Source organism: Bubalus kerabau, chromosome 10 (genome assembly GCF_029407905.1).
Source record: "Bubalus kerabau isolate K-KA32 ecotype Philippines breed swamp buffalo chromosome 10, PCC_UOA_SB_1v2, whole genome shotgun sequence".
In the NCBI taxonomy this organism is placed as follows: Eukaryota; Metazoa; Chordata; class Mammalia; order Artiodactyla; family Bovidae; genus Bubalus; species Bubalus kerabau.
In genome coordinates this window covers 96,604,465-96,632,319 of record NC_073633.1, presented here as the reverse complement: position 1 = coordinate 96,632,319, position 27,855 = coordinate 96,604,465, and the positions used below count along the sequence as shown (strand labels likewise).

The 27,855-nt window shown below is 37.1% G+C and overlaps 1 long non-coding RNA gene across 2 annotated transcripts; it reads left to right on the top strand.

Annotated features, from left to right (window-relative positions):
* On the top strand, window positions 1-25,550 carry LOC129620687 (uncharacterized). Of its 2 annotated transcripts, none has more exons than XR_008698666.1 (3): window positions 1-254; window positions 1,399-1,508; window positions 25,195-25,550. It is a non-coding gene; the product is annotated as an uncharacterized LOC129620687 (long non-coding RNA). The 2 variants fall into 2 exon arrangements; XR_008698665.1 differs by lacking the exon at window positions 1-254 and adding an exon at window positions 497-1,097.
* The last annotated feature ends 2,305 nt before the right edge of the window (window positions 25,551-27,855 follow it).

Here is a 27,855-nt window from a genome sequence, read left to right as displayed (position 1 = left end):
CTCTTTGTGAGTGAGCAATGGATGTGTCATGAAGTTCACCAAGGAGGCAGTAATGATTCTACACATTGGGCAACCTCTGAGATTTACTGTCTTCCGTGGCTCCACTAAAGAGCCCATATAAAACTTCACAGAACATTGTTCAGTGTTTAAAATGCAGTTGATATATTTCCTCTACTGTTGGTTGAAGGCTAAATTTTCCTTCCCATTAAAAATTAGTATAATTACTTGGATATTTCACAGATATTGAGAATTAGGTAAATGATCATGTCTCTGTTTTTGCTTTAATTTCCAGGAAGTTCTGAGAAAATTTTGGCTGAAATGTATATATATATATATATATATATATATATATATATATATATTTATACACACACACATATATATATTCCAAAATATGATATATATTTATATTAAATGATATATATTTGCTTATATATATGGATATATCTTATATATATGCATATATCTTATATATATATATGATTGCATGCTTATATATTTGTGTTCAATCCCCCCCTTTCTTTAAATGCTTGTTTTTATTTATGGTTTTTTCTAATTTTAGTTTAAAAAATATTATGACATTAACTTTCTGAAAACTGAGTCAAGTCCTACAGGATACACAGGCATTTAAACAAAGGAACAACTAATATGTGTTCACAGTAGGTTAGACTATATATATAAGACCCTAGTGCTTCTACATGAGAAATAAGTTAGTCAGTGATGTAGTACCTCATTTTGTCTGCTGGCTTTCAGAAGCATCAAAATAAAAATAGTTTTTCTCCCTTTTCTGTCTGTTAACAGAATCCTTCTTGTCCTTCATGACCCAGCTCAAGCTCTGCTTTCTCCATGAAGTCTTCTTGGCTGTTCTAACCAAATGACTCTCTTCTTGGAATTTCCATAGCACTTTGAGCTCACAGGGCACAGTTTAACATTCAGTGTGCTTCCTTGTATTTTTCCTTCATTGTTTCTGCTCCAGCCACACTGGGTCTGCTTATTATCCCTTCACCCTGCCTGATGCTTTCCCAGCTGTGACTTTGTTCTAGAATGACCTCTCCTGAACTCTTCACATCAGATTCTACGTACTTACCAGCCTCCAGGTCAAATAACGTTGCCCCACAAACCTGCACAGTCTGTCTGTATTTTTGGTTGCAAATGATAAAATAGCAAATCAAATGAATTTAAGCAAAGATAGAAATCTGTTTTATGGGAGTCTACCTACAGTAGAAACAGTCTGGTGGTTCACCAAACCATGGCTCCTCTCATGCAGGCACTCAGCTGCACCTATTTCCCATCCTCTCTACAGTTGGGCATGACCGTGTGAATGGGTTCTACCAGTGGAATATAGGTCTAGTTCATGAATCCATCGCCTGAAAAACTTCATTTTCTTTTCCCCTTTAGCCCCTGAGAGAAGGTTCTAAGGACCAAACAGAAGTGATGCATGAGATGGAAGACACCTGAGTCTCCTTGAATCACCACTCAAACAAAAGCCACCTGATGAAGCTACACAAGTGAGATATGTGTGTGTGTGTGTGTGTGTGTGTGTATATATATATATATATTTTGTGTAAAGCCACTAAAATTTTGGAATGGTATTAACCATTGAATACATGGGGGTAAGGAGAGTGAGAGAAATCACGTACCATAATTTTTACCTGTAGGAGACAGATTTTTTGCAATTTAGAGATAAGTAGGAAAGAGCATGGAAAAGAGGCACTGCTCAAAGTGCCTCTTATCCAAAGAGACATTGGATAAAGACCCAAAGGAGTCATGTTCAGGCTTGGCTTATTATCTGTTGGGCTCCAAATTAAGGAAGGTTGTCAACCTCTTTAAGGGGAAAGGGAGATAACTCTCTATTAATATTTTGACAGGGCTTAGGACTCTGAAACTCTGCCTTGAGTCCACTGAAAAATGCAGACTGTTACAGTGACTTTTAGATATCCAAACCAAAGGGTGTGGATTTTACTCTTATAAATGATTAATTTTTTTATTTGTTTGTGCCTTGGCTGCCATTGAGAATATTAAGTGCCTTGTGAACTTTCTAACTCTCCTTTTGACTCTCCAGACTTATTTCAATAAGTGCCTCATATGTGTTCTCATTGATGGCTTATTGATTTGTCACTTCCTCCTCTTTTCATGCTCACATTTCATTTGGAGGTACAAATTCAGATTAGAAATCCCATTAAATTACTGAAAGAAGGCACACTATTGTTTTAGAGGAAGCCTAAATTAGAAACGCCTTTCTTTTCTGGGTTAGATCATACTTGCATCTTTGGGTTATACTGAGATGGGAATTTAAAAATGTTAGTAATCATATGTTGATCAACAAGGTTTAAATATTCCTTGCTCCCTATAAAATACTTTAATATATCAAGGAATACTGGATATTCAAGGAAACAATATCAAGGAAAAAATATCAAGGAATAGTGTCTGCCAGATCTAATTCCTTGAATCTTTTTATCACTTCCATTGTATAATCCTAAGGGATTTGATTTAGGTCATACCTGAATGGCCTAGTGGTTTTCCCTGCTTTCTTCAGTATAAACCTGAATTTTGCAATATACATCTGATAATCTGAGCCACAGTCAGCTCCAGGTTTTACTTTTGCTGACTGTATAGAACTTCTCCATCTTTAGCTGCAAAGAACATAGTCAACCTGGTTTTGATACTGTACATCTGGTGACGACCTTGTGTAAGTTCATTTCTTGGGTTGTGGAAAAGTGTGTTTGTGGAACCAGTGCGTTCTCTATACAAAACTCTGTTGGCCTTTGCCCTACTCTGTTATGTACTCCAAGGCCAAACTTGCCTGTTTTTCCAGGTATCTCTTTTTTTTTTTTTTTTAATTTTTTAAAGTATTATTTTATTTTATTTTTAAACTTTACAATATTGTATTGGTTTTGCCATATATCAACATGAATCCACCACAGGTATACACGTGTTCCCCATCCTGAGCCCTCTTCCCTCCTCCCTCCCTGTACCATCCCTCTGGGTTGTCCCAGGGCACAAGCCCCAAGCATCCAGTATCGTGCATCGAACCTGGACTGGCAACTCGTTTCATATATGATATTATACATGTTTCAATGCCATTCTCCAAAATCATCCCACCTCTCCCTCTCCCACAGAGTCCAAAAGACTGTTCTATACATCAGTGTCTCTTTTGTTGTCTTGTATACAGGGTTATTGTTACCATCTTTCTAAATTCCATATATATTCGTTAGTATACTGTATTGGTTTTTTTCTTTCTGGCTTAGGCTCCAGTTTCATCCACCTCATTAGAACTGATTCAAATGTATTCTTTTTAATGGCTGAGTAATACTCCATTGTATATATGTACCACAGCTTTCTTATCCATTCATCTGCTGATGGACATCTAGGTTGCTTCCATGTCCTGGCTATTATAAACAGTGCTGCGATGAACATTGGGGTACACGTGTCTCTTTCAATTCTGGTTTCCTCAGTGTGTATGCCCAGCAGTGGGATTGCTGGGTCGTATGGCAGTTCTATTTCCAGGTTTTAAGGAATCTCCACACTGTTCTCCATAGTGGCTGTACTAGTTTGCATTCCCACCAACAGTGTAAGAGGGTTCCCTTTTCTCCACACCCTCTCCAGCATTTATTGCTTGTAGACTTTTGGATCACAGCCATTCTGACTGGCGTGAAATGGTATCTCATAGTGGTTTTGGTTTGCATTTCTCTGATAATGAGTGATGTTGAGCATCTTTTCATGTGTTTGTTAGCCATCTGTATGTCTTCTTTGGAGAAATGTCTATTTAGTTCTTTGGGCCATTTTTTGATTGGGTCATTTATTTTTCTGGAATTGAGCTGTAGGAGTTACTTGTATATTTTTGAGATTAGTTGTTTGTCAGTTGCTTCATTTGCTATTATTTTCTCCCATTCTGAAGGCTGTGTTTTCACCTTGCTTATAGTTTCCTTTGTTGTGCAGAAGCTTTTAATTAGGTTCCATTTGTTTATTTTTGCTTTTATTTCCAATATTCTGGGAGGTGGGTCATAGAGGATCCTGCTGTGATGTATGTCGGAGAGTGTTTTGCCTATGTTCTTCTCTAGGAGTTTTATAGTTTCTGGTCTTATGTTTAGATCTTTAATCCATTTTGAGTTTATTTTTGTGTATGGTGTTAGAAAGTGTTCTACTTTCAGGTATCTCTTGACTTCCTACTTTTGCATTTAATTCCCTGTGATGAAAAGGACATCTTTTTTTTTTTTTTTTTTGGTGTTACTTCTTGAAGGTGTTCATAGACCCACAATACCTCTAAGAACTAGCACCAAAAAGTGAAGTTGAATTGGTCAACTTCAGCTTCTTCGGCCTCAGTGGTCGGGGTATAGACTTGGAGTACTCTGATGTTAAATGGTTTGCCTCAGAAATAAGCCAAGATCGTTCTGTTGTTTTTGAGGTTGCTCCTAAGTACTCTGCATTTCAGACTCTTTTGTTGACTATGTTGTTGCTGCTGCTGCTGCTGCTAAGTCGCTTCAGTCGTGTCCGACTACTCCGTTTCTTCTAAGGGATTCCTACCCACATTAATAAATATAATGGCTATCTGAATTAAATTCACGGATTCCCATCCATTTTAGTTCACTGGTTCCTAAGATGTTAATGTTCACTCTTGCCATCTCTTGCTTGACCACGTCCAATTTACCTTGATTCAAGGACCTAACATTCCAGGTTCCTATGCAATATTGTTCTTTACAGCATCAGACTTTATTTGCACTACCAGACACATCCACAACTGAGCACTGTTTCTGCTTTGGCCCAGATGCTTCTTTCTTTCTGGGGCTATTAGTAATTGCTGTCCACTCTTCCCCAGTAGCATATTGACCCAGGGGGCTTCTGACCCAGGGGGCTCATCTTCTGGTGTCATATCTTTCTGCCTTTTCATGATGTTTGTGAGGTTCTTGAGTCAAGAACACTGGAGTGGTTGCCATTTCCTCCTTCAGTGGACCTCATTTCATCAGAACTCTTCACTATGATTTGTCCATCTTGGCTGGCCCTGCATGGCATGGCTCATAGCTTCACTGAGTTGCACAAGCCCTTTCACCGTGAGAAGGCTACGATCTATGAAGAGGTGTTCAAGAGGTATGGATTACCAATTCTGCAGCTTCTTTATTTGTATTCTGTGAGTGAATAAATAAGTGAATTACAGTGATATGATAATGAAATCCAAGCTTTTTGACAGATAAAGAACTTGCAAATAAGTAAAAAGTGAAGGCTAAAGAGAATCTTGTACTATTGAATTGTATTCAGAGTTACCTGATTATAAATTCAGTCATATTTGAGTATAAACTCATGATTTTGAATGTACATGGAAATAGAAATAGGTATATCTGTATGTATGGTTTGGAATACTTCTATAATTTCTAGCTCTGCCATAGAGAGAGACTAGAAGTAATGACACCCTTGTAGCAAAAAAATACCTAGCCCCCCCTCTTCAGATCTTGGTTTCTAACACCACTCACCAACTGGAAGATCCCTATTCCTCAGGGAAATATCTGATTCCGGGCTGGGATCAGAAAAGTACATGATGAGCCTGAAACATTTTATGATGCCAAAAAGTCAGATGTGCTCAAAAGCAGATGGGATCATCTCAAGGAGTCAACTTGAAAGAATTCCAAACACATTTGAGACAATTTGTGTAATAAAAAAAATAATGATTCCAATAGCTTAAAATATGTAGGATAAAATAAACATCCATTAGCCCATACAAACATAAGCAAATAAGTGGTGGAGAAGGGGCAGTTCTTTAAATTGAATTCTAAGTTAATAAATGAGGAAGTCATAGAGAAAATAAATGTCTGAAAAACTGTCAAGCAGGGTGAACCTAAGGAGACATGGTAACTAAGTGTAGTCTGTCATTCTGGATGGGATTCTAGAATAAGAAAGATGGTACATAGAACTGAGAAAATATGAATAAACTATGGACTTTATTTGATAATAATGGATCAATATTGGTACAAAAAGTATATTTTTGTAAACTGTTAGTAACAGGGAAACTAGGTATAGGGTATATGTGTATTCTAAAACTGTTCAGAAAGAATTTATTTAAAAGATTTTTAAAATCACCATTTGGTTAATACCAGAATTACTGCAGTCAAGTATTATCAATAGATGTTAAAGTTAGTAAGCAAAATACAAAGAGAAATAGGATGCTTGTATAGTTTCAAAGTGTCTCTGTATCAGTGAAAGTGAAAGTCGCTCAGTTATGTCCAACTCTTTGTGACCCCATGGGCTATACAGTCCATGAAATTCTCCTGGCCAGAATACTAGAGTGGGTAGCCGTTCCCTTCTCCAGGGGATCTTCCCAACCCAGGGATCGAACCCAGGTCTCCCTCATTGCAGGCGGATTCTTTACCAGCTGAGCCAGAAGGGAAACCAAAATACTTAGTAATTACAAAAAGAAAATAAGTAACTTTATAGTAGGGAAACTTAGCAGATACCACCATTTACAAATGATCAAAAGCAACATCAGTAATGAAACTTATTGACAACCTATGGCTCCTCTTATGACACAGTTTCCCTATAGGCAGTGCTTCTTGAGTTTTAGTACTCATGCAAATCACCTAGGGAGTGTTAAACATGAAGATTTTGATTGAGGCAGGATGGGTCCTGAAATCATGAATTTCTAGTAAGATCCTTGTGATCTGACAGTGCTGTCAAGTGGATCACACTTTGCAGATCAAGGCCTGTAGGAAAAGCCCTGTGAGCTCTTCAGCGGTGGGGAAGTTGGGTGGTAGGAAAGTATTCTCATTGCTTTTATAACCCTCCTCCAGATTTTCATTTACCTTATTTGAGATTTCTTTCTCCAGTGCATTTTTAGCATCATATATATCCAAAGCTCAAATAAGTATCATGACTAAGCAGAAAATTGTAAGTGAGAGATTTGCACGTGATAAGAGTTTTCCTTTCTTGGAACAAATATGTACCCCATCTGTTTTGGAAGCGGTAAGACCTCTAAGCATACTTCACTTAGAAACAATTGTCAATAGGCTCTACCTGTTAATATTATCTGGTGTCCATGAGTAGAAAACTTTGTTTCACAGGGTACAGAAAAGGCACATTGAGGTACCATTTAGGGAATGATCCTGAACGTTCACGAGGACAATGAAAGACCAAGTACCACATTAACAGCAAGGCTGAAGAGATGTTTTCCAACAGCATGGGGCAGTACCTAATGGAAGACAGGTATAACTGTGCATCATTTATTGGTATTGATTCAAATGGAGTTTTGCATCTTCATAGAATTCTGCATGTGTTTGCTATTCAGACTTCTCAGTACCAGTGAGGTTGCTGCTGGCCTGGCCATCATTCCTAACCTTTCCATTTCGGAGACAGCAGCTGCCTAATGATAGAGAACGAAAGGGCCCTCTTGAGCAGGATGATTTGAAAGAGTGCTTGAACCATTGTGTTGTTGGCCTTAGTTGCTGGACTGGAAAGATCCTCAATTGTAAGGAAACATGAATAGCTTTGCTCCCTGGTGTGACTGCATTTTATGTTTCAGGGTCATATATGAATTCATGAACGCTAAGCTAATCTCATCTAAGAAAATGCAATTGGGGTGGGAGAGTGTCTTGGTGTCAAGATCTTGGTCAGCCCCTGAAGCATCTCCCTCTCAGGGGCTGGCACCAAGTAGAAAGTGGCTGGAAATGGTTTTGTTGTTGTTCCAGGGCACTTTTTTTCTGGCTCCATATAACAGCCTCTACTTCCAATCCTTTTACTCTCAGCAAGATTTCCTACCATGTTCTTTCATGTTTAAAGCAATGATGCTTTGGAAAATCTGCCTGGATTTCAGTTCAGCTCTGTCTCCTCCCCACTCACCTCTAATGTTGCCTCTCCAATTAACTTACCTGACTTTGTGTCTTGCAATCCACAAACAGTATTTCACCTCTCACATCATATATCAGAATCTCTTAAGGCAGGCAATGCCTTCAAATTTCTAAGAGATGGTCATATCTAACCAAGGATTCATGCTAAGTCAAACTTCTAGTAATTCCCAAGCCCCCAAAGTAAGAATTATAAGGAGTTTCTTGGAAAACTGCTGAAGATATGATGCACCAAGGTAAAGAACAAACCCAAAACACAAATAGTTGGGATCCTGGAAACATGAAAGCAAACACAGGAGAGGGCCAAAAGGAATAGTCAGCATAATAATCAGGGAAATTCCCCAGGATGCAACTGTGACATTGTCAGGAATGACAGTCCTGATTGGAACAGGAGGGTTGAGGACCCAAGGAGAAATTCAGTTGAACTATATTAGGATTTTGGAGAGGGGCAAAGTATATGTGAGGAAAGGCAAGATGTGTAAAAAAATCAATGCTTACCTTCCACTTAAGAACATAGGAAAGTTAGGAAAGAGCCCTGTATACATGCTTTGTAAATATGAAGAAGAAAAGAATAGTTAAGGAGTTAACCAAGGTTTGTCTCTGAAGCTGATACATGGAAATGAGCACAAGGAGATGGCTGTTTTTGTTGAAAGGCTTGGAAAACATATTTTTCATATATATACACATACACATGTACACACACACATTTGAAAATATCAAATGTTGATCTTTTTTCAGGTAAGTGGATGGAGTCATATATATATATACACACACAACTACATATACATATATACATATATATATATACATACATACACACACATGCACACACATATATGATAATGTCAGTTGTTGATTGTTTTTCAAGTAAGTAGATGGAATGATTTACTTCAGGCAATTAGTAATCCTGACAATGGTCTTAAGAGTAAGGTGGCTGAAGTAATACAATTCAAAAAGCATTTATTTAAGCATGTGCTGTGTGCCAAATGCTATGGTGACAAGGACAAATAACATAACATTTCTACCCTTGAGGACATCACAATCTAGGCAAAGAGGACATGCACACAAATACCATGATGCAGAATATGATAAGAAATACTGTGAATAATGCTCTGGGGACTGTGGAGGAAGGAGCAATGACGTCAGAGGGGCTGGGTTCCTGAAGGATGCAAGCAGAGTTCAGTGTGAATGGCATTGCCCAATAAACTGGTGAACTGGTTTGTTTTCTAGTTCTTGTTCCTTTTCTTCTGTTTGAACAGAAATCAGATGATAAGGAATCTCTTTCTGAATTCTGAATATTTGTTGGGTTAGGAGAAATTTGGGTCTCTGGAGAGAGGAGAGGGGAAGAACCCTACAAATGAAGGGGTAACTGGAAGAGAGTTGCAGGAATAGGGCACAAATGGTGGGTGGGGAGAATGGCAAGTGTTACACGTGAGTATAACCTGCAGGGAAGAGATGTGGCCCGTGGTCAGTGGAAAGCAATGAATGCTCAGAGGAAATTGATCTATTCAACCAAAAGAAGTGAATGAGATCCTGAAAGTAAACTGGTCCATAGGGGAGCCTGTGTGAGAGCTGTGATTGTCTTTGTATTTCCTGTGCCTAGCTAGTGTCTGGCATGAAGTAAGCAGGTCAAGTTAATAGAATGGAATCAGCCACTGGTCTTTGGAGGTAAACGCAAAGGAGCCATTCCCTGAAGGATCATCACTAATGATCCTAGTAACCATAATGCAGATGATTCACATTTTTTGAGTATTTAACACGTGCCCCATTGAAGTAAACACTTCACTGAAGAAGCATTGGCTTCCCTAGGTGGTATGTATCATTAGTAGGCTCATTTTATACATAAGTAAAAAGCTGAGACTTAGAGAAGTTAAGTTACCTTTGGATTTTGGAGCAGATACCATTCTTCTCTTTGTTTTAAATTGTGTAGGTGTTTAGATCACCCAGTTATAAAATTACATGATGTTTTTAAAGGGATTATTATATTGCAATGCTGCTTTATTTGATCCTACAAGGAGCTCAAATTGTTGCATTTCATTTAAAGTTGGCCACAAAATTACATAAATATGATTCCACCTTTGATTTAAAATAGTACATATAACTGGGGATCAGCAATATGATTCAGCATTTTTTCACATACCATGTGTGCAGGCTAAGTGGCTTCAGTTGTGCCCATCTCTTTGTGATCCCATGGACTTTAGCCCACCAGGCTCCTCTGTCCATGGGATTTCCCAGACAAGAGTACTGAAGTGGGTTGCCATGCCCTTCTCCAGGGGATCTTCCTGACCCAGGGGTGGAAACCACATCTGTCTCCTGCATTGGCAGGTGCGTTTTTACCACTACACCACCTGGGAAGCCTACATACCAGTAACATATAAAATAGACTCCTAATTAATTTATAACCTGCCACCAATTGTAAGGCAAAAGCCATTTCAGAAAATTTGCAATGTGAGAAAATATTCACCTTAAAATGAATTGAAGTATAATGGTTATAAGGTAGTGAAATTATAGGTGGTTTAAATCCTCTAGCAGAGACATTACTTTGCCAACAAAGGTTCGTCTAGTCAAGGCTATGGTTTTTCCTGTGGTCATGTATGGATGTGAGAGTTGGGCTGTGAAGAAGGCTGAGTGCAGAATTGATGCTTTTGAAGTGTGGTGTTGGAGAAGACTCTTGAGAGTCCCTTCGACTGCAAGGAGGTCTAACCAGTCCATTCTGAAGGAGATCAGCCCTGGGATTTCTTTGGAAGGAATGATGCTAAAGCTGAAACTCCAGCACTTTGGCCACCTGATGCGAAGAGTTGACTCATTGGAAAAGACTCTGATGCTGGGAAGGATTGGGGGCAAGAGGAGAAGGGGTTGACGGAGGATGAGATGGCTGGATGGCATCACTGACTCGATGGATGTGAGTCTGGGTGAACTCCGGGAGTTGGTGATGGACAGGGAGGCCTGGCGTGCTGTGATTCATGGGGTCACAAAGAGTCAGACACAACTGAGCAACTGATCTGATCTGATCTGATTTAAAATATAGGCATGGTTCTAAAATTTCAGCATTACTTTTATCCCCATAAGAAATTTTTTTTTAAATATTAGGAATATTTAGAACATCCTCACAACCTGGAATATAGATATATAATATAGATAGTAGACATCAATGTAACTTATACCATTCATTTTTTAAAATTAAATTCAGTAAAAGCTTTGTGATTGACATGTGTGAGAATAAATTCCCTAAAACAGACTGTTATCAAAAAGTTTAAAAGGGAAAGAGGATTTCCTACAAAATATGCTGGAGTAGACGTATTTATTCTACTTCTTACAGCTGCCCCATGCCAGAAACCTAATGAACATTAAAGCTTAAATTTGGAAATATAAACTCATATTTGCATTAAAACTTAAAAGTGACTAAAATTCCCAATTACGGTCTATGAATTGTAATTGTCCATCAAATATAGTAGGAAAGAAAGAAAGAAAGAAAGTGAAGTCGCTCAGTCATGTCCAACTCTGCCACCCCATGGACTGTAACCTATACCAGGCTCCATTATCCACGGGATTCTCCAGGCAAGAGTACTGAAGTGGGTTGCCATTTCCTGCTCCAGGGGATCTTCCCAACCCAGGGATCAAACCCAGGTCTCCCACGTTGTAGGCAGACACTTAACCGTCTCAGCCACCATATAGTAGGGCTTGGATCAAACAGAAGGAAGAAATCGAAAGCCAGTTTTCATCTTTCTGAGCCTTAAGCAGAGTACAGATTCTTCTTAAAGTAAGTCCTGATAGATCCATGTAATGATTTTTTTTTTAATTTGGAACAATAAGAAGTAAGTGTCTGAAGGATCATAAGAAAAATGATCAAAAGAAACACCAAATCCTCAGGTAACATGCCTTTGTGATGAGGTGCTTCCTTGCAAGTCACATAGACTTACTTGAGTTGTCAGTTGCAGAAAGATCTACCCAGGACAGAAGACAGAGCCAACCGGATGGAAAAAGTGCAGAAATGACAAAGCAGTTAACACAAGTCAACCACCTGCCCATTCCCCATACTCTTCTGAGCAATAATCAGGAGGAATCCAAAGCAGGACCTTGGCACAAACGCTACAGAAACAAGAAGATGAAAAAATGCATGACTTACATTAAAGAGCAAATGAAAGTACATTTTAGGGAAACACAAACTTTCTAGGAAATAGAAGAAAATTCTACCAAATACGTTTTATACACTTTGACGCCATTCGAGTTACTCATGAAACCAGTGCCCATGAAGGTCAGACTGAGGCACCAAATATAGATGAAAAAGTAGATCTTCATTTTATTGCATTAGTTCATGTAGATGGGCATCTCTATGAATTTGATGGACGGAAACCATTTCCAATTAACCATGGGGAAACTAGTGATGAAACTTTATTAGAGGATACCATAGAAGTTTGCAAGAAGTTTATGGAACGTGACCCTGATGAGCTAAGATTCAATGCCATTGCTCTTTCTGCAGCATAGCCCATCCAGAGTGGAAACACCAAATACTGTATTATTTGCAACAAAATTAAATTTCCTCTGCCAGACAGTAACTCACAAATTTTGATATTTTCATTAACTTGACTGATTAAACTTTATGTGAACTAAAAAAAAAAAAAGGAATTAATTGAGAGACAAAAAATTACTTTGGAAAAAAATGAGATAAAAGTAGTTAAAAGAGGTAACAAAAAAGTATTGGGAGATGGAAGGGACACTGACAAAGCTCAAGAATAAGGCTAAGAAAAAAAATACACTATTGCATAAAAAGTAATGACATTAAAACCAGCAGCAAAAAAATAGATTTCTATAGTACTAATAGCATTTTAAAACTGAGAAATGTCATGTTGGTGACGTGATATTTAGACCCGAGGATGTCACAAAGGAAAATATAATTAGAGAGCTCATGATATGGAAGCTATAGGAGTTTGATAGCTATAGGAAGCTATCAAAGTATCACATAGCTAGTATATCTGTGGTATAAAACATACAGAAATGGAATATATATTCAAAGATAAAAACGGAAAAAATTTCACAGATAAAGGAAGACAAGAATTTCCAGGGTGTAGGAGTGTAAGATCAACATGGAAACAGAAAGAGTTTAATTTCAAGTGTGATCTAGTCTCAGAGTTTTCTCATTGTCATCACAGAATTCTGAAACAAAATATTATACACACACACACACACACACACATATATACACACACAGAAACATGCAAGGACTCATGAGCCTTTCCTGGATTACAAAAGAAAACAAAAAACAAAAATCAAAAGAGAGAGAGAAACTTCCCTTATGGTAAAATTCAACCTCCTGAGATGAATTTTAAAATTCATCCTAAGAGATGAATCAACTAAAGACTAAGAGAAGCTATATCTTGTAAGAATAGTCAAGAAATGGAGATTCAATTTAAATATAGGCCTTAGCTTGAAAAACAAAGGGATTATGATAACTAATTGAATGCAAATGTTAAAAACCTTGACAATATAAAATTAAAATATGGCATATAAATTTCTGACAGGAAAGGAGAGGTTGAAGAAAATTTTAGTGGAGAAATGTCATATTTCATAACTGGAAATATTATATAGCATTAATACTGCCTAATGTTGAAAAATAAAGAACTATAAATATTATATTAAATTATAAATATAATCATTAATGAAAATTATAAATATCATTAGATTCTAAATATAATCATTAGGAATATTATGAGTCAGTGAGTCAAATTCGCTCAGTCGTGTCCGACTCTTTGCGACACCATGGATTGTAGCCCACCAGGCTCCTTTGTCGATGGAATTTTCCAGGCAAGAATACTGGAGTGTTTTGCCATTCCCTTCTCCAGGGGATCTTCCTGACCCAGGGATCGAACCCAGCCTTCTGCATTGCAGGCAGATTCTTTATCATCTGAGACACCTGGGAAGCACTTAGGAATACTATAAATATCATTAAATTATAAATATAACCATTAAGAAAATTATTGTAACATAAAGTACAATAACTTTAAGTACAATAAAGTCTCAATAACAATGGGAAGAAAGCAAAGAAATTTTAAAAATTTTTTAATTAAAGAAATTTTAAAAATTAAAAAACTAGTTTTACCTGTTAACAATAGCTATAATAAAATTTTTTTTAAAAAAAGAATTTTTAGCTTGGATTTAAGACAAACTACAATAAAAACAATCAAATAATTTATATAGTGAAAAATACAAAACTTTGAATAGATATACAGATATATATATAGATATAGATATACATATATGGATAGATATACATACACATATATACATATCTATACATATATCTATGTATATCTATCTATCTATTGAAATCTTGGCAACAATCTACATGTTAGGTTGAGTGTATTTCAACCCAAGCATACCACAGAAAGAAGACTGAGATATCTATCATCTATTTATATGTATATCTATGTATATCTATTTATCTATCCACCTATATATATATATTTAACATATATATACATATACTAATATGTAGCTATGGTTAAAATAAAATAGTCTGTTACCTGAAGAGAATAAATTGCAGATAATTTATAAGGATATAGAACTGTTTGATTTAAAAATTTCTAAATGAATAGAAAATTCTAGAAGGATGCCCAAGAAGCAGTTTATATTATATACATCTTGGATGATCCAGTTCATTTTCTGTATTGCTGACTAATTGAATTTTAACACTAGAGTATATTACTTTAGAAACTAAAAAGTAAAAATTACCTTTCCTTAAAAAATATTTTTCAGCTGATATTGTTGAGTTTTGTCTTCCATTTGACTATAAAACATAATGCTAATATTTCATAATTATTTATAAAACAATGGCTAAAAATAATATAATACATCATAAGTTCATATTCTATTTAGGCTATCTAAATTCATGTGCTTTCAGAGTGAACATACCATTTTCATATTTTTTATATATTTGCCTACCAGCAAGTACAGTCACAAATTATAGGCAAATCATGTAAAGATGTAGGATATGTTTTGCAATTTTTGTCTTGTTTTTTAAATGAATACAGTTATCCAAAAGTAACAAAAAATTCACATCTTGCACAGAAAAGAATTTTCAATACATGTAGGAAATTTAAAAGCCCAAAGTGGAAAAAGTGTCAATGAGAAATATTAAGGGGACCACAAGTGATTTTTTTCCTTTAAACTATTTATATTAAAAATTCTACATATAACATGCATCGCCTATGAAACTGAAAGAAAAAAATATAAGGAGGCCAAAGCCAACTTTTGGTAAAAGAATTTAAAAATACACATTTGTCAACTTCAGAGCTGTCTTAGACCTTTTTGATTTCCTCCTTTCCTTCAAGGCTTTTAATTGCAACTCTTGGTAAGTCCCCAGCGAGAACCTGTTTTCTCTATGGGAGTTTATATTTCAATGGTGGCGAGAGACACAAATAACAAAGCTATGATTTATTGCGTGTTACAATAGAATATTAAGGAACATAGAAAAAACTTTGTTAATTGAATAAATATGTCTGGGAAACTTAGAGGTAATATAGTGGAAGGCACTTTAGCTGAATCTTAAAGAGCACAAAGAGAGTCACAGCGTAAAATATTACTTGGCATGAGTTAAAGGTACACAGTAAGCCCTGTAGTTTGGCCAAAGGACAGGCTCCACTGCCCAGTGGGTGTGAAGGTGATAGGTCTGCCAATGCAGACTGGGGTCTGTCTGGGAGAGGACTTTAACATCACGCCCAAAAGCCTGAACTATAACTGACTAAGCGATTTGGTGCTTTATGGGGTTAACTAATGATGAGGGAAGGACAATGGATTTGTCATAATCGTAATAATAGGGAGTAGGAAGTCATGATACTTTTATGACTAGATGGACTTTTGTTGGCAAATTAATGTCTCTGCTTTTGAATATGCTATCTAGGTTGGTCATAACTTTCCTTCCAAGGAGTAAGCGTCTTTTAATTTCATGGCTGCAGTCACCATCTGCAGTGATTTTGGAGCCCCAAAAAATAAAGTCTGACGCTGTTTCCACTGTTTTCCCATCTATTTCCCATGAAGTGATGGGACCATATGCCATGATCTTCGTTTTCTGAATGTTGAGCTTTAAGCCAACTTTTTCACTCTCCTCTTTCACTTTCATCAAGAGGCTTTTTAGTTCCTCTTCATTTTCTGCCTTCCCTGGTGGCTCAGACGGTAAAGCATCTGTCTACAATACGTGAGACCTGGGTTCGAGCCCTGGGTTGGGAAAATCCCCTGGAGAAGGAAAGGGCAATCCACTCCAGTATTATTGCCTGGAAAATCCCATGGACAGAGGAGGAGCCTGGTAGGCTACAGTCTATGGGGTTGCAAAGAGTCGGACATGACTGAGCGACTTCACTTTCACTTTCTGCCATAAGGGTGGTGTCATCTGCATATCTGAGGTTATTGATATTTCTCCCGGCAATCTTGATTCCAGCTTGTGTTTCTTCCAGTCCAGCATTTCTCATGATGTACTCTGCATAGAAGTTAAATAAGCAGGGTGACAATATACAGCCTTGAGGTACTCCTTTCCCTATTTGGAACCAGTCTGTTGTTCCATGTCCAGTTCTAACTGTTGCTTCCTGACCTGCATACAGGTTTCTCAAGAGGCAGGTCACGTGGTCTGGTATTTCCATCGTTTTCAGAATTTTCCACAGTTTATCGTGACCCACATAGTCAAAGGCTTTGGCATAGTCAATTAAGCAGAAATTGATGTTTTTCTGGAATTCTCTTGCTTTTTTGATGATCCAGCGGATGTTGGCAATTTGATCTCTGGTTCCTCTGCCTTTTCTAAAACCAACTTGAACATCTGGAAGTTCACAGTTCACGTATTGTTGAAGCCTGGCTTGGAGAATTTTGGGCATTATTTTACTAGCATGTGAGATGAGTGCAGTTGTGTGGTAGTTTGAGCATCCTTTGGCATTGCCTTTCTTTGGGATTGGAATGAAAACTGACCTTTTCCAGTCCTGTGGCCACTGCTGAGTTTTCTAAATTTGCTGGCATATTGAGTACAGCACTTTCACAGCATCATCATCCAGGATTTGAAATAGCTCAACTGGAATGCCATCACCTCCACTAGCTTTGTTCATAGTGATCCTTCCTAAGGCCCACTTGACTTCACATTCCAGGATGTCTGGCTCTAGGTCAGTGATCACACCATCGTGATTATCTGGGTCGTGAAGCTCTTTTTTGTACAGTTCTTCTGTGTATTCTTGCCGCCTTTTCTTAGACTGCATGAATTTTTTTTCCTGACGAGTTTAGGTGAGTGCATATCTTCCTGTCTTTTGTCTTAATTCCACTCTATGCGCATCTGCCTTAAATGAAAATTCAGAAAGCAGTGGAAAGTAAATGTATAGGGAAAACAGAAGATACATTTTTAAAAGAGAGGTAGAGGCAAGATAATAATATGGAGACAACCAATATCACAGAAAACCAGAAATATAATGCCATATAAAATAGCATGTTTACAAATAATGAGGGAAATAGGGAAGAAAAACAATGAGATTTAAGCTTCAAATAATTCTAAATACAATAACAGCTAACACACACACAATATAAAAAAGCACCAATTAGTGACAAAAATGAACCCGGAAGAGTCAGAGACTATCTGTGTAAGTTCCCGTATGCAATGTTAGTTATGTAGAAGGATGTGCCTAATACAACTTCATTTGACAGTCAGGGCTTTTCCTGAGACCATCAGGGCATAGAAACCATATTAGTGTTAATTCAATTTATTCAATAACCTGTGTTAGTCACTCAATCATGTCCTACTCTTTGTGACCCCACAGACTGTAGCCCGCCAGGCTTCTCTGTCCATGGAGTTCTCCAGGCAAGAATACTGGAGTGTATTGCCATTCCCTTCTCCAATTCAATAACCTAATTAATATCAATTTCATGTAGGCCAGTTAGCTTCATTAATGAGTATAAGCTCCTAACAAACTCAAGATCATGAGGTCAGTATGAGTCAGCTAAGTTTTATCTATTGGAGGACATGTGTTATACTTTTAAGACCAGTTACCCCCAGTTACCCCTGTCATGAGTGTATTTGGTCATGAAATAAATGGAGTGCTGGTGGCAGGCATGCAGAGTGGGTGGGCAGAATTTATTTAACAAGGAGAATATGCATAGTTTGTATAATCTGTGATGACACTAGGAAAATAATTCAAAGCACCTATGTTATGAAGAAAAGTCAGTAGCATCATCTTTATTATTATTATATATTTGCTAAATATGAGTAGGTTACTTAACTCTGTACCATTGATAAAAACCAGTTTACCAATATGGAAATCAATTGAATGCTCTTCTGTTCTTGGGTGGTTTTCTTCCTTTTAGCAAGAGTAGTTTTGGTGTTGTCCAATAAACACGACAGGGCTTGGAAGTGGCCTTGAAATATGATTAATATATTTGGAAACAGGTGAATTGGAGATAATTATGGGAAGAGGATGCTCTTTCCAAAGTTTTGATGGAGGCGGGGGGGGGCGGGGGGGCAGTACAGATTTAAATGTAAAGTGTTAGAAACCAAAGAGATAATGGATCAAGAATAAACATTATAAATATTTTAAAAGTTGTAGGAAAACATTAGATCACCGAAAATTTGAGTTTTACTGAGGACATACTGGGCCAATTCTGAATTCAGAAGAGACTCATTAATGTATGCTCAAATGTGTTCAGAGAAAGTTACAGACCAATAATACACATTGTCTACGTAAATGCACATATAAATACACTGCTTCCTGAATGTGTGCCTCTGTGTACATATGTACACTTAAACTGAGTGTAAATGGACAAGAGCCAAATAAATATCCATGTTTAAAGAGCAGTGTATATATTATATTTCCATTTATTCTTTTAAAAGAATAGTTGCTGAGGCTAATAATTTTCTTTAAAGGCTACTCTAAAGACCTCTGGGATTCTGCCCTGCTCAGTTCTTTCTATAAAATTATAAGCATTGAAAATTTACCACATTCAAGGTCCTTGACATTTATTTTAAATTATTTAACTTCCCACAATAACTCTATGAACTCTGAACTATCATTGTCCCTATATTAAAAATGAGGAAATTGAAGCTGGGCGATAATAAGTAATGTGCCTAAAAATCATGATTAATGAAAGGACTAAATTTTGATTCCCAAACCCATCTTTTAATTCTATACTGCCTCTTTTTGTATTTTATATTAGAATCGGTAGCATGTTAAAAAGAAAAATTGGTAGCATTTATCAAAATTGGAAGCATGGGTTTAGGTTCTAAGATTTTCAAAACCCCTTGTGAAATTTAAAAGAAATAGAACAATTGTTCAATAAATAGAACAATTTTATAGGTGATAAAGCAGATAAACAAGCAATTAAACGTGACAAGAAAAGGCTACGTAGAATTAAAAGTGTGATTTTACTACTTAAATCAATATCACTAAAGCTAATAGCGCCTTTCTGTCTTAGCAAAAATATGAACTTAGTGTGATGAATTATGCATTACCTGAGCAAAATCTGATTGTGAAATCCTCTGAAGAATTTACTTGAATCCTGTTTTTCCAGTTAGAGCTTTTATTTGCTTCAGGGAGAATTTGGTAGTGAGGAGAGGTTCACAGAAAAGGAGCAAATAAGAAAGAGATTTCTCTAACCCACCTCACTAGGGAATAGTTGGAAATTTATGGACATACTACCATAAAAAAAAAAAAGGCAACAAGAATAACAATAGCTGACATTTCCTGAGTGTTTTGTGCTTTAGGCTTTCAGGCTCCCTCTGAAGGGCTTTACTGTATGTTAACTTGCTTAATCTTCACAAAACAAAGGCAAGAATAAACCTGAAACCTGGACATTGTGGCACTAGTCCCCCCGCCCACCCCCCCACCCAAAAAGTGTGGCACTACTTTTTGAGGTAGAGATGCACTCTACTTAATGAAAGAAGTGAAAATTTCAAACATATATATGAGTTGTCAATCATGTGCTATGTAGGAAGAATCGTTACAGATTGCTTTATTATATTTACTTACTTAGTTCGGGTTGAGCTGGGTCTTCGTGGCTGCAGGAGGGCTTTCTCTAGCAGTGGCTAATGGGCTGCTCTTGCAGCCTGTTGCAGTTCATAGGCTTTTCGTTGCAGTGGCTTCTTTGGTGGAGCACAAGCTCTAGAGTGTGTGGGATTCAGAAGTTGCAGCGCTTGGCTCAGTAGTTGTGGTTCATGGGTTGGAAGGCACATGGGCTCCAATAGTTGTGGTTCAGGGCTTAGTTGCTCCATGGCATGTTAAATCTTCCTGGACCGTGGAGGGAACCTCTGTCCCCGGCATTGGCAGGTGGATTCTTATCCACTGTACCACCAGGGAAGTCTTCGAGCTACTTTAAATATCAAATTTTTCTAACACGTTTCAACTACCGGATTTATAAAATATTGATTTAGATAGACACTTCCAAAAATATCATTTTTAAATTAAAAAATATATATACTTCTCATATTTATTTGTCAACCCCACCCAATCTAAAGATGCCTGGCTTAGAACTTTTAGAGAGATAAGGTTAACCAGTAAGATGATTCTCCTCTTTTGCTTTTGTTTTTAAAAGTATTATTGAAGTCATTTACTAGGGCTATACTAGAAGAGTGGCTTCGACTTCTTCTGCAAGACTCATTTTCACTTCCTTTGGTCCTCCTTTGGTTTCCTACAGTCACGGACCATGTCAGATCCTGTAGAGTCTGCTTCTGATGCCTGGTCAAAGTTGGAATCATGGAAAGCTTAAGCTGGAAGGAAAATCCTCATATATCATGCAGTAGTTTAACTTTCCTCTGTTTCTATATAGATGAGGAAGGAAAAAAAAAAAAAAAACAAAAAAAAACCAAGTAGAAAGTGGTAAAGTGACATGACTTTTGTTGAGCAACACTTCTAATTCATTTTTCCAGCACTGATTGAATTGTCTACATGTTTACTTGTGGCTGTTTTCTCAGCTCACGCAGGTAAGTAGGTACTATATTAATAGAAAATAAGTATCTCGGTAGACTGGATTCTTGGCTACATGTCAGTGATTTGTAATTTGATTTCTCTCCAGCCTACCTCTTATTAATAATGTGGTTATTCTTTTCAAAAGAACAATTTGATCTAGTTCATAATCTGAATATCAGAGTCTATTAGTTGGCATCTAGCTCCACATGTGTTCTTGGCTTTTGTCCTTTTGCTCAATAACTCTCTGAAAACAAAGTCATGAATATATTGCAGATCACACCCTATAAGATTTAAAGGCTTAATTAGAGTCATGCGGCTTATAACATCTAATAATTCTCAAGATGGCACTGGGTCATCTCACCAAGGAACCAGAGAGGGAACTGTGCCTGACTGACCATTTACTGTTTGGGGATGACTAGGGCAATTGGTTCCAATAAACACTTAGTTTTTACCCATCCTAGGCTGAATATAATGTTAGATCACATGGGAAATTTCAAGAAGTAAAGGATGTAGTCTTTAAGAAGTTTCTGTGTTACTAAGGAGTTTCTGCAGTACTATGAGTCAGGGTGAGGTATTGGCATGGGTCAATCAGAAGAGGAATCTAGCAGGAAGATGAGTTAGGTGGGAAGTAAAAAGTGCTGATTTGAGTGAGTGAAAGTGAACTAGTTCCAAGAGTATAATAACAGCTTGCTTATTGAATTCTTACTTCGTGCCAAACGTTGTTCTAAACACTTCACTTATATCAACATAATATATATAACATAAACATTTGTATTAATCTAATTTATAATAATCCAGTGAAGTGAACCTGCTATTGTTCTCATTTTGTGAGATGAGGAAGGCTAGACAGAGATGTTGGTTTACTTGCTTATGACCAGATACCTGTAAAGTGAAGGAAGCAGATTTCAAATCCAGGGAATCTGGCTTCAGAAGTCACACACTAAATCACTGACTCATGATGACTTTGATAGCTGATTGTTCCATGAAAAACATAGTTAATTAATTGGCCATTAGACACAAATGTCTTAAAGAACTTTAAGAGTCCATCTTATCCCCTAAATGCCAGATAGATGATAATCACAGTGACCTGTATTTTGCTTTTTAGATGCTTTTTGAGAATTCTTTTCACCTCAGTGCAGGAAAACATGGGAAACTCAGTACTTTAAAGAAGGAAATCATTATCCTATTTAAGATAATTTTTACTAACATATACTTAACAAATTGTAAGATATACAAAATTGCATATTTTAAAACATTTAACATAATCATTATACAAAGAGACTCAAAATGACCACTTACTCCTATGCTCTAGACAAGAAGATTACCTAGCCAGAACATCACACTTAGACGTTATGGAAAAAGTGAAATTCTAGGGATATTTGAGGAGCAATGAGTATACAGAGCAGCCTTGGAAGAGACCAGTGCGTAAGATGAAGGGCAGACCATGAAGTGGGAAGTCAAATGGGCAATGCCAGCTTGTCTTTGAGACAACAGTGAGATTGCCATTCAATGCACTCATTCATTCCCTTTCCTAATAGCTTTACCTTTGTGATGATTAAGAGAGGCTTAAGCTGATCTTTTAGGTAGATAACCAATCTTCCAGCATCTCACCTTAGATCCTTTCCAAGAAACTTGAAAGAAACTACTGTAATGAAATCTATTTATCTCTTCCAAAGATGATATTTACCTTAGTTAGACATTAGGCCCAATGGTATCAATGCCTGCTGAGCATTGACATAATTTTCCAAGATAAACAATGGCTGTTGAATTCATTCAGAAGGCATCAACTCTTTTAACAAGGTTGCCTGGTTTTTAATCCCAAAACCATGAGTCAGTGAAAAGTTTCAAGGGTATTATAAAGAGTCTCAGTGGAGTTCCAAATTTTTTTTTCCTTCAAATCTATCAGAATCCTCCATCTGTAAATGTATATCCCTCCATATTTTGGGTAGTGGTCTCAACACAGTATTCAGGACACATTACTCTTCTGATTATGTCAAAATATCCAAGTCATGTAATTCAGGTATACTGTAATGATAGCGCAACACTCAAGCCAAAATCCAAGGTAGGAATTGCTTACTTGTTGCGAATAAATATTTCCCAACGCCTTTGTCTTTTACTATTAAGATGATTACCTTAATCTCATATGGGCCTGGCAATACAGCATGTCCTCTCTCATCAGGGAACTCCAGATGGGATAATAAGTGGCTGGATTTGACCTGTAATTTTTGTGGTTATGCTGCCAAAACACTGACACCAGTATCAGATTTAGTCACACGAATCTTACCAAACAGGCTGACTATGAGTTCTTGCTGTTCTCTGACAAACAGCTTTACACACTGACACGTTCCTAATGCCATGAGAAAATTCTTGGAAGCTTGGTCTACCTAAGGCTGTAAGGTTGACCATGTGGGTTAAACTGGACAGTTACTGATACAACTACTCACCCCCTTAAAATTATAGGTAAATAAATACATTAACCCATAGTTTTAGTTAATTCATTATGGCTCTGAAGTGAGTTGAGAAATAGTTCAGCACAGTGAGACCCAGTGGTATAGGAGAAACCACACTGGATACAATGCAACCAGGAAAGAAAGCCGGGTTCCGAGAAGCCATGGAAAATGTGAAAGTCACTTCATTGTTCTGAGTCCCAGTTTCCTTATCTTTTAAATATTAAAATTACTGAATGATTTGATTAGAAAACTTCATTAGAAAAACTTACTGGGATGGTTAAAAGTTACTTATTTTAAGCTGTTAAAATTTTTTTTTTTAATTGTTAATTTAATTAAGAGAACTCTGTAGTTTTCCACTCAGATTGCAATTGTTCTACCTACACCCCATATAAACCATAAATAGTTATATAGCAAGTAATTTGAAAGAAAGAACCACACTTTGGTTATCATTATAGGAATCCCACTGTATCACAAAGTAAATAGTTCTATCTTTTATCTGCATTTGAAGATCAGAGGGCAAATGGCTTTGGGAGTTTTAGAATTATCTATTAGTTTAATTCCAAATCAAGTCTCTTTGGATCCTATTAAATGAGTAGCCTTCTTACTTTTTACAGTTCTCCCACTGAAATAACCTCTTTCTTTCCACTGTTTATGGAGAATTCTTTTGTCCCCCAAGACTTGTCCCCCAGGACCAAGTATCTCACCCCCTAGAAGAGTTGTCAGAATTCAGCTTAAGTTCAAAAGCTCTTCCCTGTCTAGAGTAAATGTGAGGACTATGTATCTGTCCTCTATTGTGTTTTATCACCAACGTTAATCTCATTGAGTGTTGTGTTGTTAGAAAGCAACCTAGTTCTCTCTGCGTATGACTCCACAGTGGGACACTGCTGAAGGACTTTTATTCTTTTTGCAGAAGCTCATAGGACTGTCGTGGCAATTTAACTGGGTTATGTGTATGAATTTCCAGGTATCATGCTTGACCCAGAGTGGGTGTTAAATAGATATTAGTTCTCTCTATATATCTTTTTAATATTTTATACCAAGAAATACATATAAAAGCCAACTTTCATTTAAAAATATGCTTTGGGTTGAAAGTTATCATTCCTGAGTTTTTAGCTTTTTGGCTTCTGTGTATTGAGGAAGCAACTCCAGTTTCTAGAAGGGGTAAAACTATAATGCAATTTCCATGGCTAATTAGTCTCTTTGTTAATATCGGCACCATTGAGTACAAAATTTACCCAGATTCCTCCTTGAAGTTTTTGTGAAGTACATTCTTCTTCCTTCATCAATCTGACAGTTGCAATTCAAAAGACTATGTGTCACTTGCTGGTGCTATCTCCAGCCCCTGATGTTAGCCGGCTGGGAGACAGCTGCTACCTTCCACTTCAGAAATGACTGCAAATCAGCTATTAGTGAAGGGCCCCCGTATGAGGGCTTTTCAGCTACATGTTGAATTTCTCAAGAACAGAATCCTGATTTGTTGAGCTTGTGTTATTATCCAGGCTTGGCCTACGTACACAAACCAGCTTGGGAATGAAACAGAGATTGAATTCAGTTTCTTCCTTTTAAGTGACTGACTAAAACCTTTTTATTAGTTTTCCTTTTCCAATATGACTAGTTTTATTTCCTCTTCAAATTATTGTGTCTAAATAGACAGGGCCTTGGAATGAGATCACCGAGTCAACATTCCATTATGAATCTTTCTTGACTGCAAGGAATAGAAAAGGCAGAGGGGAGGGGAGGGAGGCAGGCGGTGGAGAATTAAGTGTGAAAGCATCCCAGACAAGAGCAAACACTGGTGACCAATGTCAGGCACATTTCCACCTGCAGCTGCCTGGAACCAAGCGTGCTCATTATTTGATTTGGGGATATTTAGCAAGGTTCATTTGACTGTTCCAGAATGACTTGTCTCATGTCCATTCCCATGGTCAGTCTGTCCTTGGACTTTGTAAAAGGCCTTCCAGAGACATGTACTAAAAAGCATTTTTTTTTTTTTTTCAGGTTTCCTTAGAGGAATATCCATATTGGACTTTTCTTTCAGGGGTATTAATTTACCGAGGATGGATGGAACTTTCCCTTCTTCCTCTTTTCTTTGTTTGTTTTTCTTTTGAGCCAGTCCTCCTCTTAAACTCAATGTTATTATGCAAAAAGAAGGAAAAATTTGCTTGAAGAAGAACCAAAGAGTGTTCAGTTCAAGCCTGTAGTTAAAAGAAACTGCTTATTACTTTTTTATGTCCCGATTTTCTCTTTGTTTTTACAAGTATGCAAGTATCTTAGAGACCTAGACTGATTACAGAGTGATTCCATATTCCAGTTATCTGACAGATGATATGTAATAATCAGTTAATTAAATAGGTCTTTGCTTGACTTATTAGGACTGGTACAATTTTTCAGAATATGGAAGAGCGCATGAAGAAGGTGCCCTAGCCAGCAGGCACAATTAAGGAAAAATTACAGCCAGTGGACACTGTCACAGCATCACAAGCTTTCTGAACTAATAGTACAACCCAGAGCTCAGATTCAAAATACCAGCTGTTGAAAGAGAATTCGAGACCAAATGTTTTATACATCTGTGTCATGGAAAACAGCAATCTGCTGCACTTTTTTTTTTTTTTTGCAAGTAGACTCTCTCCAAGTTAAATAGGGCAATGCCCAAGGAGCGTTCCATGGATTCTATAATCATGTCCTCTTTGTATCAAAGATTCCATTAGTTGGTTAAAAAAAAAATAGGGTGGTGTTTCTACCTAATTGATTTTTTCCCAAGAACCAGTTGACTGGTGAAGAAGCTTAACTCCCTCAAAGGTCTGGTTTCCAAGTATTCTAAAAATTACCACATCTAAAATCTTATCAAAGTTTGAATTAGCCCTATATGGGATTAAGGAGATGTGGCAGAAACATTTTGCTATTCCCAGGAAGGTCCAGAGCTACATTAGTCAGAGGAGATTTGCAAAGTGTCCAGAATATGAGGCAATTTCCAAAGGGCTGCTTACAGGGCCCTCCTCATTGACCAAACATATTGGATCAGGCTTGACAAAAGATCAATTGACTTTGGACGATGATTTGTTTTCTCGACCTAAATGCTGCAGTGATATAATGAGGATGAGAGAGGAGTGGGGGGGCGGGGGCTTGCACAAGCTACTCTTCCTTGTACATTTTTTTCTCATGCATGGATTAGAACAATAGAGAAATCTTCCTCCTTCCAAAGACTGATTGCTCTTCTTGGTGTAAACGTTATACTGAAATTACTCTTAATGAAGACTAGTTAACTCTATCAGTGAGAGAAGAAAATATCATAAGAGACCTGGGAAACCACACTTTTATCTGTGATGCTTTATTTCTTACACTGAATGGTAAATTAATGGATCACATTATATTATTTTTTATGCTTTTTGTATATCTGAAACACCTCAGTATTAAACAAGAATCTCCCAGGTGAGCCACTAAGAATCTGGGGCTTTGGAATGACACAGACCTAAGTTTAAACCTTGTTTCTCCCAAACATCAACTGTGGGGTTTTTTTTAAATTTACTCAGCCACAAATCAATTTCTTCAACCTTAAAATGAGAACACAGGGGTACCTGCTTCATGGGGTTATTTTCTGGATTAAATTAATTAATGCACTTACAATGCACACTGCTTGACATGATACAATCAAGACAGTAAGGTTATGCTTAGACATAAAGTGCAGGTTGTGTTCTACACTTGTGTGTAGCGTAATTACCTCTTTGAAAACTTACTAGCCACATTATACTGGCTAAGTCATTTAAACCTCTGAGAGCCCGATTCTTCCTCTTACAAAAAGTGAAAAGAATTGCATTACCTATTCTGTCTTTGTTACAGGATCCCTAGGAGTATTAAGTGCAATAGTGTGTAAAAACACTTTAAAATATTTAACGTCTCCATAAAAATTAAAGCATTTCTTTAAAAAAGTTAAACTATTTTTATTTGTTACCATTCACTCATTCAACATCTTTTAATTGTTGGAAAGAAACTACTGCTAAATTGGACCCTTTGATAAATTCTGTGACTACAGAAATAATTTTAATAAAATATATGATTTCTACCCTCATGCCCTCTTAGAGTGCACAGTCTGGTGAAGGGGATGAACAGTAACTGAATATCTTAGTCAGCCTAAGCCTCCGTGCTGCTGCACAAAAGTAAGAGTCCCCATGCTACTGCACAAAGGTAAGAAGTGGGTTTCATGGTGAAATGCTGGAGAAGTAGGAGTGGACAAACAGCAAAATCTTTGTAAAATGTGTTAATGATGTTGGTCAAAGAAGTCACTGAAGGACACTAAACATAATGTTATGGGACCAAATTTATTTATTAGGTCATTTTTAATTCAGATTAGAAAGGGAAAAGAAGTGAAGTAGGTAAACCAGTTAAGAAGGGTTTTTTTTCAGTCCAAGAAGAGAGTCTAGGAGTTTGGAGTAGAGTGGAGGTGGGGTGATGTTGGAGAAAGATATATTGGGTTGGTTACAAAGAAATATGCAGAGTACATCATGAGAAACACTGGGCTGGATGAAGCACAAGCTGGAATCAAGATTGCCGGGAGAAATATCAATAACCTCAGATATGCAGATGACACCACCTTTATGGTAGAAAGTGAAGAGGAACTCAAAAGCCTCTTGATGAAAGTGAAAGAGGAGAGTGAAAAAGTTG